Here is a 14,522-nt window from a genome sequence, read left to right on the forward strand (position 1 = left end):
TAAAATAATATAGTTGCTTTGGAAAATAGTCTGGCAGTTCTATAAAAAGTTAAGGGTAGAATTTCCATATGTCCCATCAATTCCACTTCTAGATACATACATAAGACAAATTAAAATGTATGTCCATACAAAATCTTATACATAAATATTCATACTAGCTTTATGCATAACAGTCAAAGGTGGAAACAACCTTATGTCTATCAATGAACTGATTAATAAAATGTGGCATATCCAAACAATGTAATATCATTCAGCTATAAAAAGAAATGAAGTATTGATAAATGCTGCAGTATGAATAAATCTAAAAAAAAATGCACTAAGCAAAAGAAGCCAGGCATGAAAGACTATGTACTGTATGATTCTATTTATATGAAATGTCCAGAATTGGAATTTCTAGAGATATACAGTATATTCATGGTTGCCTAGTGCCGGGGGTGGGGAAGAATGGGGATTGACAGCTAATGAGTTTAAGGTTTCTTCTGAGGAGTGATGAAAATGGTCTAGAATTAGATTATGGTACTGGTTACACAACTCTGAATATATTAAAAAAACATTGAACTGTACACTTTAAATGGGTGAGTTTTATGATATGTGAATTGTATCTCAGTAAATCTATTACCAAAAAATTGGTACTATCAACCCTCAATATGCTAATACCTTTGGAAATTTAGAAAAAAATGGGCATATCTCTAGAAAAATGTGGCTACAAATCATGAGACAACAGAAAAACTTAGTGATATGCTTTTGAAAAAATGGAGTAATAGTTTAAAATTCTTCTTGCAGGGAGATTCCAGGCCTTGTTGATTTCACAAGTGAGTTTTATGAAATGTTCAAGGGACAGTTTATCCTAATATTTTATAAAAAATCTGAGCAACAAGAAAACAAAACAAAGCAAAATAAAATGATTACACAACAATTCATTCTGAGTACAGTATATGTTTGTTACCAAACCCAAAATGTTAAAGTGAAGGAAAAAAAAACTATAAAACTGCTTCTTGCAATGAATGCAGATATCAAAATCCTAAATAAAATATTTTACATGGATCCAACTCTGAATAAAAAAACAGTATGTCACAACCAAGTTGGATTGATCATATGTATGCAAGACTCATTCAACATTAGAACATTCATTAATATATTTCACCATAGTAACATATTAAAAGTAAAAGATCTCTGTAATTATCTAAATTTTGAAAAGCATTTAAAAAATTAACATCTATTCATGATTAAAGAGTTTTAGTCAATTAAATATAGAATGGAATTTTCTTAATCTGTAAAGTAGTTATTTTAAAAAAATAAAATACTTATGTAGCCTTCTAAATAAGAATACTTGAAACTCATTATTCTAAAGCAAGAAAAAGACAAATACGCTCACAAACTCTACCTCTAGTCAACGTACTTTTGAAGGCCCTAGCAAACAAAATAACACAAGAAAAATACATGATTGGCAAAATGATTGAAATAGACAATAAAATGGTTGTCATTACAAATTATATGCTCATTTAAATACAGGAGCCAAAAATAATTGAAAGACAACTTATTAGAAATAATAAAGAGTTTAATGAGGTTGCTGGATATATAATAGGACAAGGTTATTGTCAAGGTTTTAGATTGTTCTTATGAGTGGTGGGCTCATTGATGGTTATTATGTTATTAAAAAAATACCTAAATAAATGTAGGCTATTCCTTGGCCGATGATTCAAACGTGCCATGATCCAGGAATCATAATTAATTTACTTTTGTGCACCTGAGTCCAAAAATGGGTTGGGGATCATTTTAGAAAACCAAACCACTACCTAATATGTTGTCATAGAGCAGTAAGTGTCAGAGTGAATTTTGGTGATGCCCCCAAAATCAGCTACACTTATTTCTAGACCTAAGACTATGAAGGTAGGAGAGGTTTGTGAGACGGCCAAGAGTCAAGCACATTTGTTGTATGCAGGATATCAAAGTATCTATTGATTCCATCATTCAGTGAAAAACAATCAAACAATTATTTGGCACAAAGGAGACAAAAAGACATTGTCTTGAACTGGCTACACAAGTATCCATTATGAACAATAATAATTATGAAAAACTTTAAACTGGAAAATACACTGTGAAATTTGAATGACTCCATTGTGGGAAAATATAATAATTAACCTCTAGTTGAGTTCATTGGTTGAAGAGATATTTACTGCTCCATCACCAACTCAACTCCCATAAATTCTTCGGGGAACTTCTTCTTCACTTTTCTCTTAGTAGATTTTAAACCTCCTCTATGTTCACACAGCATCTGATACAAACATTAATCCTAGCATCAACAACGCTTCTTGTATTACTACTTACATATTTATTCATAAGACCAAACTAAACTATTTGACTTTCGGAGTCATTCTTATACATCCAGGAGCCAGTAGAGTGTGTATTAAGCATTCAATAATGATCATTTAATCAATTAATAAATGAATGATTAGACAAACAAATAATTAAGTTCTCAGGTTGATGCCATATTTTGTAAGAAACAATCCATTGTCAACAGATGATAGAACTAAGCCAGCTAAGGATTGCCAACATACTCAATATCTGGGACAAGTCCTCCTCATAGATGGAATATCCCTTTTTGTGGCCACTGGTTTCTACTAACATTATGTTCATTTTAGGACAGAGAATTTAAGCATGCGTCTACAATCTTCTATACCAGGCCCTAGTCCAGATTTTTGTCCTAGGTATAGGCTATAATCATTGGAGGGAGGCACTGATGGAACAGTAAGAACAATGTACAAAGAACTGGTTTTCAGACTTCATAACCCATAACTCAATAAACATTTCACCTGTTTCTCATACCCATGTGGTCCAGGATTGGGATATCAGGACTGGTTAGCTGAGGAAATCTGGACGATGGAATTTTGTAAAACATCTAATCACACTTTCACATTGTCTAAAACATTGAGCCTATTTGGAAGACCCAATATTTGGTTATTACTTGGTCACCAAAAGAAATTATTTAGTCCAGAAAAGGAACGATGCAACCAATGTTAAAACCCCACCTCTTCAAACCATCACTTGTTTTCCTATTAAATAAACTAAGAGAGATACTGAGTTGGGTCTTAGAAAAATAAGCTGAATGTCCCTGTGTTCCCTTTACTTAGAGTGTCTGATCCTTCCTTCTCCCTTCATCCTGTTTTCTTACTACCTCTTCTCCATTGTATTCTTCTTCCAAGCTGTTTGCTCTTATGCTGATGGACCAACTCTGAAGACTGGTTTTTTGATCATGTTTATGATTTGTAAGATTATGTTTTTCTTGTTTCTTCTCCATGTTTTATTGGTCTTTGGCCAATGTAGATAATACGTAGAAACAATAATGATAACATTGAGTACACCAGACGATATACTCCCTTTCTCTAGCCTAGAGGTTTGCATAGCCTCTCAGTTATTTTCATATGATGTTAACCCAAAGGATAGAAATGTCACCTTTAAAAATATCTCAAGGATCTAAACTGAATTCACTTTGAAACTTTATTACTGGACATAGACAAGCATGTCAAGTCCTCAATTAATAGATGAAATATTATCTCCTTTTTCAGTCTTAAATGTCTTCCAAAGCATTTCATGGCCATGCAAAATAGTTGGTTGATATTTTGGGGAGTATCCATGGAAGTAATTGAGCGCACTGGCTTAGAGTATTTTTTGCACTAATTAAATATTCCAAACTTCTATCAAGATTATTGTCACCTATTTAATGGCTCATTGAGTTTACGGGCTATGCAAGTTCTCTTTCATCAGTAGAGTTAGGACATCCATTCTTGAAATGATAAATTAAGGCACAGGCTAAAAAGATAAAAGAACATCTGAAGATTATTCACATTTCAGATTTCTAACATGGTCAATTCTGTTCATTGATGGTATTAAGAATCTGATGAGCTTGGAGGACTCGTTTTCTTCAAAGAGTCTACTCCCACTTTTTTACACAACTTAGGGCATTGAAAAGTTATGTTGTGGGAATATTTTGTGCACTTAAATGAAGTATATGCAAAAAAAATCTTTAATACAGTTGCTAAATCTAATCTTCAATAGAAGTCCTTATCACATGTACATAAAATGGTTGAAACATGGAATCATAAATATATTCCAGGATTTCTGGCACAAAAGAGGAAGAGAAAGTTGTCATTAGAAATTAGGCATTATAAAGAATTCATTCATTCATTCATTCATTCATTCATTCATTCAACAAATAATGGTAAAGCAATGGCTATTTGCAAAGGATTATGTTGTGCCCTAAGTATGCACTGGATAATAAAATGTGTATAAAAGATGGCTTCTTGTTGCTTACTATCTAGTTAAGAAAGAAGTAAATTAACACACAAATAAAAATATATTATGACTTTCGATAAGTGATATGAAGAAATAGAGATGTGGTACCATAAAGGAAGGGGAGTGGTACAGTGATATCTAATGGAAATAAGTTGATCCAGGCAAAAATTAAGGGGAAGTGTGCTTAAGGCATAGGGAATAGCTTATACAAAGGCCCTACGCGAGAAATACCTTGGTGCACTCAAGGGTCTGAAAAGCCATCGTTGCTGGAGTATGAAGGGCCAAAGAATGGCCAAAGACTAGGAGGGTATAGAGACCAAGATCTTGCCAGGTTAATCAGAACTTTGTAGACCATGGCAGGTAAATTGGTCAGATTTTATTCTAAGTCTAGGAAGAAGTGGTAAAATATCGCTTGGGTTGCTATTTGAAGAATAGATTGGAAGAGGCCAGTATTTGGAGCCGGGAGAGAAGCAGGTTGATTATTATTTGTGATAATCTAAGGATGAGATGCTGGTGGCTTGGATACAGTGGATGCAGTGGAGATGAAGACACATGGACAAACTCGTGGTCTGTTTTTGAAGGAGAAAGAATAGGAATTAATCATATGTGGGGTAGGGGAGAGTTTGTCAGAAGTGGTAAATGGGGGATATTTTTTTTTTTTACCAAGGTAGAGAAACAGATTTGGGGTGTGTGCACATATATAACTGTTGGGGGGACGCATTCTGGATGTCAAGGAGGCAATTGAGTGTATCGTTCTGAAGCTCACATGAGACTACTACCTTGAAAGTTATCAGAATCTAGGTAATCTCTGAAACTACAAGAATAGCAGACATCATTCCGACAGAAAATCTAGAGAAGGAAAGGAAATTAGCTAGAACAAAGCTTGAGGAATGCCAGCAGTTCCGGAGTAAAGGAAATGAGCCTGTAAAGAAAAGCGAGAAAGCATGGACACAAAGGTTGGAAAGAAAGAGAGTCATCATCGGGCAGGAATAGTCAAAGGGACAATTGCCATCTGAAGGCAAGAGGGGATGGGAGCCATAGCACAAGCCAAAACTTTGGTTTTTCACAGATGAAAGATTTTTCTTGTTTCTAATAGGAAATAAAGAGGTATTGAAGGGTATGGGTGAAAGAAAGATTTTGAATTAGTGAAATGGTATGCCAGGTTATACTTTCTCCATCTACTATGAGTCAGGGCCTTCAGACTTGGAGGAAAATGGGGGACAACAGGCATACAAAAAGGGGAAAAGGGAATGTCTGGCAGAAGAGAGAATATCAGGCTTGACAAGAACAGGAAAACAAATCTACTAGAAAAGTATAACAGGATTGATGGGCAGTGTAGCTTTGATATGGTTTGCACAGTGCTTTCCAATTTACAAAACACATTCATGCCCAAAGTTTATTTGTTCTGTAAACACCAATGAGAACCAGTTTCAATTAACGCTCATTAGAGCCTGTGGGGTACATAAGCCAAGTACTATTGTCTACAAACAACTGGCTCAGAGAATATCTACGTCAGTGGAAGTGCTTTCGCTACCACATGACAGGATAGAGGTTCCAATCTGGATTTTCAGACGCAAAATTACTGTCTTACTCCCCACCAAGGCATACTACTTAGATTCTGTTTTACCTTAAGTGATCATAGTAAAGCCTAGATACTTTAGTCTCCTATGAAATGCTCGGTTGTTATGATTAAAGATCAAAAGACACAAACGAGTCATTTAAAAAAGGCTAGCTCTATCATTTCTTATATAACCAATGCTGGGACACGGCTCTACACAGCTGTGGCCAAATTATTGCACAGGATCATACTTTTAGACTGATGTGAATGGTCAAGGCAGCTGAAGGACCAATTTAGTTGATTTTGTTCCACAAACTTGACTGGTCAGTGGGCTGACCTGACCAGAAGGCACTAGCATGCAAACACAGTGAGGGATGTGTTTCTGGAGGATGCAAGCTATGCATCAGGAACTGTCTCAACTATTTCAGATCGCTTGAGTAGCACTCTGCCACTGAAGTGACAACACATTTTGAATCTGCTTTGTATGAAGAATGTGGTGGTTTTAGAGAGATAAAATTAATATGTGGGTCTTCTCATCGGCATCAGTGGGGCCTCTTCAGTTGAAAACAACAGAAATTGATCCTGGTAGAAAGGAAGAAAGAAAGAAAGAAAGAAAGAAAGGAAAGAAAGAAAGAAAGAAAGAAAGAAAGAAAGAAAGAAAGAAAGAAAGGAAAGAAAGAAAGAAAGAAAGAAAGAAAGAAAGAAAGAAAGAAAGAAAGAAAGAAAAAGAAAGAGGGAGGAAGGGAAGAAGGGAAAAAAAGTAAAGAGAGACGTTAACAGGGGTATACTTAACCACCACACTCCTCATCAAAATCAGATACACAAAATCTTGGCCAAAAGAATGCTGACATTGGTAGACGCTGTTGGAAGCTCTTGGAAGCCTCGAGACTTCTTTGCTGTACTCCTTGTAAACCAATCTTCCACTGTTCATATTTAGCTTCTGGTACAGACAGAAAGTGAGGATACAGAATACTTCTCACTGTAAATTAATTTTTCTATTTCTAGAAAAAAAAACCCTTGGAGTTCAGATTTCTAGGTAGGCAAACACAAGTATATTAATTTCCTCTAAGGTAAGATGTATAGAAAGACCTTCCTGTGTTTTGCTTTGGGTTGTTGTTTTTGTTGTTGTTGTTTTCAAAATAGACTATTCAGTGGATTGAGACACGACCGATAGGAAGAATATATGCAGTTATATTCATTGCATTTGGTTAAAAATATTGTTTCCGTTTGTCACCAACTGATGGCCCAAATTAAAATGGAGGAGGCTTACCTCCAAAATAAAAGTTATTTACATTTCTATCTCTCACTCAAAATAAATACATACCTTCTGTCTGTACAATATGCAAACTAGAATCATTTAAATGAGGGGGGAAAAAAAGTAGACCTGCCGAAAATAATGTTTTGCAAAGTTTTCAGGGAAGTGGTCACAGCCTCTTGGGAACACTTTGAACCAGAGCTCAAATAAATGAGAGCATTGTCACCTCACACAGACTCCTAATCAGGCCTCCTTTGTTCTGCAGCTTCTATTTTCCCTAGAAGTTCCTTCCTCATACCTGCACATATTCTTCTATTCATATGTAAATTGAATTAAAGCTGTTATTCTTTCTTCCCCACAATCTGCTTTTAAAGTAATAATAAAATGTATGCGACAGTGCCAGGAGAGGTGGAGGCTAACGGACACTGGCGGGTTCTGACTCTGCACCGAGCCCCCGATGGCTGTCTTGAAGGAGAAGCTGTGCCTCTCCTTCCCCCAGGGATCTATTGGAACGCGAAGGGGTTATCATCACTGGAGCTGTTATTGGCTTTAGACATTTCCACTGATAGGACATTTGGATTCCAATGGCAGCTTTATGGCTCTCTAGACAGCCGTGAGAGGGGAAGAGGTGTGTACATGGCCCCGCTCCCTGTCAGGCGAGGGAAGGTAGTCCGTTGGCCAGAAGAGGACGGGGAACCACACACCCTGGGTTCAAATTCTGACTTTGCCGGTCACCTGCTGGAGGCCTTGAAAAAGCCACAGGAGATTCCTGGGCCCCCCTTTCTTCTGCGTGCAGGTTAATTGCCTGTGGCAAATGCTGTGTGCAAATTTCAAGGGCAATTGAGTCCTGTGTGCTTTCCTACTGCTCCTCTTTTGTTTATTTTCCTCTCTCTCTTTCTCTCTCTCTCCCTCTCCCCCTCTCTCCCTCTCTCTCTGCCTCTCTCTCTCTGTTTTGTTTTTAAGGTCATGAGATGCCAATTTTATGTGCAATTAAGTTGTGCACATCCCAAGCTAACTCGGGCACCTCAACTGCACTTTAAAAGCATCAATTATAAACGTATTCATGATAGCTGATGTCTTAAGGGAGTAACCTAATTCTGCTTTGCTCGAGTCATTTTATGTGGATGCTTCTTCCTATTTCTACAAGAATGTTGTAGTTATTAGTTTAAACCAAACAGGACATTCCACTCTTATTTGCCTTCCTTTCTCAATCGGTTAAGAGATGTTAAGAGATAAGGAAATGAAGCACATCTACAGAGAGTCTCAATTTGTAAAGAAAGGAAGGGGTTAATAATGCAGTTTCTGTTAATACGGAATAGCTACAGCTCCTGCATATAGTGTCCCAGGTTTGTGTTCCCTATTTAAAATGATACTTGTAAGTATAATTTATTAAAGGACTTGAATTAAAAAAAGAATAAAAAAATAAAAAAGAAAGAACTTGAATAAACTATTTTCTCATAGAGCTTTGTGTCAAGAGGGATAATTGCTGTTAAATCCCTTTTGTCAACTAACAACCGTAATTTTGAGAAAGTTACTCTCCTATAAGCCTTAGTTACCTCCTCCCTCAAATGAGGTGTGTGTATGTGGGGAGACTTACCTAGTAGGATAGCTGCACAGATTAAATTAGATAATAATGAAAAATCCAGCCTCCATCAGAAGCTCAGAAACAGTGACAGTCATTGTTCACAACCTCTCAAAAAGTTCCTTTCATTTTAGGAAGACCGTGTGCCGAGAACCATTTAGAATCATACTGAACGCACGGGGAAAGTTGTTCAGGGAAATTAACCAGGTCCTCCGACAATGGGCTGGCCAAGAAAATAAATGTATATTTCAACGTTTCAACCGTATAAGCGCAGTCGTGTGGGCAGAACGGTGGTGGTGGTCGTCACGCTTTTGTTCCCCTTACCAGCCCGCTTGCCCTGTTACAAACCCCAGAGGCAGAGCAACCAACACTCCTTCCAGGGATGGAGACCAAGATCGCTCCATCAGCTCTGGGTGCAGACCAAGTGTCCATGTCCGTATTGGTGTCCCCCTTCCCGCGTCTTCAAAAGCTTCCCCTTCAGGATTCATATATACATATAAAATATATAATTATTATAAATATATATATATATTTATATGTATACATATATATGTATATATATTTAAAGTATATTTTAAGTATATATATATATATATATTTTTTTTTTGTATAGTGTAAAATTTAACAAGTGATGTTAGACATAATAAATCCCACAACTTGCTATTTCTGTTTGAAAACCATGACACAGTGTGGTGAAAGCACCAAATAGTCTGGGGTTTGTTCCTGTTTGCAAGGGCTTTTGTTTCGCATATTTTACTGTCAGTTTCTTGACATTTTTGTCAGCTTAGAACTGGAGGGCATAGGTGCTGGCGGCAGGTCTCACCACATTTTTATTCTCTGTTGCATTTTCAGAGACTAGGAAAAAAATACAATAAAACCGGGGGGCAGGCAGCAATGGGGGCGCTGAGGAAGAACCTGGAAGAGAGGTGATGGTGTCAAAGGCAGAGCAGCGTGCAGGGCCGACTGTGAAAGTCAGAACGGGCGGTTTTTCCACTGGCAGCTGGTGTTCCCCATCCAAGGTGAGCCCCCCACGACCCCGCCCCTCATCCCCTCCAAAGAATCCTGATGCAGAAGCGCTGAGATTTGCTGTGAAAGACATGTTCTCATTTCCTCCTTATGCAAGGCAGAGGGAAATATTTGAATCTGTTTGCAAAAGAAATCTTTTTTTTTTCTTTCTTTTCAACCCTTGACCCCTCCCTCCAATATACCCCCCCCCCCCCCCCGCCCCAGACTGCATTTCAGGGCAGTGGAGGTGTCTGCACAAAACAGCTATTGTTTTCCTAGTAATATTAGCCTGGCTCAAATCAACCCTTAACATTTTCTGCGTTTTACAACTAGAAGCCTTTTTTTTTTTCTTGTTTTTTCTGGTTTTTAATTCATGTCAAAAATGTTCAGAACAGCATTCAAGAAGTGATAATGTTGGAACATCTTTTCTCCCCACCCCACAGCTTTTGTAAACAAAGGGGGAAAGAAAGAAATGAACAGACTGTCAAGGGGATCTATTCGATTTTGGCCCCCAATAACAGTTAAATAACAACAGTGGCATCAGCTATATTATATATAGTTCAGAACCATCTTTCCAAGGGACCCCACTTAAAGTCTGCTTTAATATCTCAACATTTTATTTTTTATTTACTTTATTCTCTTTTCTCTTATTTCTCTCTATGGGAAGATATTTCCCAACGTGTCCATGAAGGGGGGGAAATGTGTTTTCTTATTAAGTAAGTTTGGGTAATGCATATTCCCAAGGTTCACCTAAAATGGAGCCCATTTTATTCATCAGAACATGTATTAATATGGAAGAGGGGCACAGAGCTCTTCGGTCAAGGGCCTGTAATTCCAACAACGTCGTTCTAGTAGTCGCCTTTTTGAGCATATTGATGGTAGGCTTTATTTAGTGTATCTGATTATTTGCTTCCATTGCCAAGGAAGTTCAAGTATTTGTCAATTTCAGGGAAAGCCGAAAGTTACTCCATAAACCATTACCAGAGTATGGTGATGTCCTCTTGGATATTAGCACAGAGGATTGATGAAAGCTTTAAAAAAATAGGGAGACAAGTGTGAAAATAAGTAAAATAGCTTTTAATAGGCTGCCTAGATGACCCTGTTGACATTAACAATATAAACAAAGTAAGATGGGGAACGCGGTGAGGAGAATCACAGTACGAGTATCTTCGTGAACATCTGCACACACATCAGTAGGGTGACCTCCTATCAGCAGAATTATTGACTCCAAGGACTGCATTTTCACAAATTTGACAGATGTCACAAACCGCCCTCCAAGCAGGTCACATTGATTTATACTTCCCCCAAGATCTTTCTGTATGCCTATGGTTCTTTTCTGTTAATTTTTTCCCTTTCACATTACTTCATTTCTCTGTTGGGCTCTAAATGAACTTTAGCTGATATTTGGAAAGGATTATATCCAATCTATAGATTAATTTGGGGAAACTGACATCATTATAGCATTGACTCTTACTCCAAAGGAGCACAAAATCACTTTTTTTGCCCTTCATAGAATGTTAGTGTTCTGTAAATGGGTAGTGGATGATTCTTGAGGTGCTTAGGCATTTTGGATATTGCCTTGTTATTTTAGATAGGGGGTTGCCTATTGTTCTAAATAAAGCTTCTTGAAACCCAACCAGGCCAACATTTACATGCAGTCTACCCTGCTTAAAGTGTGTCCTTGCAACAGAGACCATATGACCTGCAAAGCTTAAAATAGTTACCATCTGGCCCTTTACTGAAAAGTTTGTTGACTCCTGCTTTACATCATTTATTTCCTTCCATTACATTTTCAGTATTTACTTCTACATAGAAACATTTTTATTTGTAACTTCTCATTACTAAATTCCCTTTTTTGTAGTAATTTCTGATGATTCCCCTGAGGTTTCTAGGAATGTAAGATACCATTCAAAAATAATTATAATTTTATTTTCATATTCCCAACGTATTTATCTATTACTTTCATTTGTCTAGTTCTATTGACATATATATAATAATGTGTGTGCTTCCTTTATTTATATATACAGGTATGTTTATTTCTCTCTATATATTATACTGTTTATTCCTATTTTATTAAAGTACATTTTAATCAAAAATGGATGTTGAATGTAGTCAAGTGTTTTTCCACAACCACTGAGATGTTCATAAATAATATTCTCCTTTGACCTTTGGATATGATGCATTTTATGAATAGATTTTTCATTTTGAAGCCATTGGGGATGAATTCCATCCACTTGGCTAGAATATGTTCTTTTTTAATAACTGAGCTGAATTTTCTTTGCTGATGATGTATTAAGACTCTGCATCAGGGGCCCTGGGTGGCTCAATCAGTTGAGCATCTGACTTGATTTCAGCTCAGGTCGTGATCTCAGGGTCATGAGACTGAGCCCTGCATGCGGTTCCATGCTCAGCAAGAAGTCTGCTTGCCATTCTCTCTCTCCCTCATCCTCTGCCCCTCCCCCTGCTTGCACTCTGTCTCTCTCTCTCTTTATAAAATACATAAATAAATCTTTAAGAAAAAGACTGCATCAATATTCGAAAGTAAAATACACCTGTATTTTTATAGTCTTTGGTTTGTAATTTTAAGATGTTAATGTCATGTTGGGTCTGTAAAAATAGGTTGACTATTTCCTCTCTTCCCATGCCTTGGATTAGTTAAGAGCATTGGAACTGTTTTTTCCTTGAATAGTTAAAAGAATGTACCTGTGAAACCATTTGGGCAGTGGGGTTTCCTGGGCAATATTGCTGTAATACGTCTGCCAGTTTTCTACATTGCTAATGGACAAAATGCTCTGTATTTATAAGAAGGAATTGGGTATCTTATATTTTTATTAAAAACTATCCATTTAATTTAGACTCTCAAATGCATTTGGACAAAATATATTTAGATAATGCATTTTTCCCAGATATGTAAGGATTTTTAAAATTTACTTTGTATGTATCTTTCATGGTATTATTTGTATACTTTAGGAAAATGAGGGTGAAATCAAGACAGAAAAGGACATTTGATGAGAGATACAGTGGCAATACCCCAGGATGCGTCACCGAATATATTTCCCTGGGTCAGAGCTGCCTAAAAAAGCAGTCGGCCAAAAATAAAATCAGTGGGCCCCTGGACAAAGGAAAGAATGAATTCTAAGTAAAAGAAAGAATACAAAAATGGAAGTTCTAAATGAGAAGGTGAAGAAGGGTCTTTCAAAAATAATTGTAATTAGATACTTAAGGATAACAAACAAGGTTGTACAAAGAATCTCTTTGGACAGTTCTGAATCAAACCATAAACACTGGCATGGTTATGAGCTTGTTTTACAGGAGGAGTTTAAGCAAAGAAAATATGTATGACCTGGAGATGAGGGACATCCTTCACTCACGTGGGCATTACAAAAGTGAGTCCCTAGAAAAGAAAATGTAACTAGAACACCCTATTGGTTCTGCAAGGGTTCAATGTTTCTACAGCCTTAATGTGTCTTATTTATTTTTAAATTTTGAATCAACCTATAGACAACACTTGAAAGGTTTTGATATGGTCTGAAAGTGATTTATATTTGCTTAAGTGTGGAAAGAAATAGAGGTGAGGCTGGCCTGGAGGAACATAGGAAGGAAAGTTAAGGGCTTCAAATCCCCATCTTACACAGAGGGGAGCAAAGAGATTCCTTAACAAATAATAAAACATGGAATAGACTTTGAAGAATGTCATTTAAAATTATAAAATAACCAACAAAAACCAAAAATAGTAATTTGATCTACCTGTCCAATGTTGAGGAGGTAGGTAAGCAGGCTATATCTTCTTTCTTAGTGAGAATCAATCCTTGGTGTCTGACATTGACAAGTCACATATTTCTTTTCTTTTAAAGATCTATGTATTTATTTTAGAGAGAGAGAGATCGGAGGGAAGGCCAGAGGGTGAGGGAGATAACGAGTCCTGAAGCAGACTCCCAGCTCAGCGTGGAGCCCCACACAGGACTTGATCTCAGGGTCCCGAGATCTGTGACCTGAGCAGAAACCAAGAGCCAGATTCTTAACCAACTGAGCCACCCAAGTGCCCCTTATTTCATTTCATTTATTTATTTTAAGTAGGCTCTACACCCAGCATGGAACCCAAGATGGGGCTTGAACTCACGACCCTGAGATCAAGACCTGAGCTGAGATCGAGAGTGGACGGCTCAGTCGGTTGAGCCACCCAGGTGACCTGACAAGCCAAACATTCCTATAAATGTTTACTAGAGCTGTTGTGGTAGCTCTAGAAGGACTAAGAACATAAAAAAATAAGCACGGTTGCCTTTGGAAAGGAGAACGCTTGGGTGGGAGAAATTTACTTTGCAAGAGAGAATATAGCTTTTCCATTTTAGTTGATAATTTTTTTCCTGCTGTGTTCAGATATCCGTGTTGTAATAGTGTAGTCGTGTGTATAAGTATGGAATTTGTTTTCGGATAATTGATCTTTTTAGATTTTTTTCCCCAAGACCGGAAAATATACAAATGCGGACAATTCTTTGAAATCTAAAAACAATTCAGGTTACCCAGCAGTCAGTCTTCATTCAGAAAATCTGCATACTATTATGCAGACTTCTAAATCTTATTGCTGTTACCACGGTAAAGTTAGTTTTCTCATTTATTTTTTTGCTTAATTAGCCCAACTTTATTCAAAGGATCTGAAAACATATTTTTTAAAGACTTTATTTATTTATGTGAGAGAGAATGAGAGAGAGAGAGAGCAAGAGGTGGCAAGGAGCAGAGGGAGAAAGGGAGAGAGAAGCAGACTCCCTGAGGAGCAGGGAGCCCGATGCCAGGCTTGATCCCAGGACCCTGAGATCATGACCTGAGCCAAA

The sequence above is a fragment of the Ursus americanus genome, chromosome 28 (assembly GCF_024610735.1).
Source record: "Ursus americanus isolate L20-20 chromosome 28, mUrsAme1.1.p, whole genome shotgun sequence".
In the NCBI taxonomy this organism is placed as follows: Eukaryota; Metazoa; Chordata; class Mammalia; order Carnivora; family Ursidae; genus Ursus; species Ursus americanus.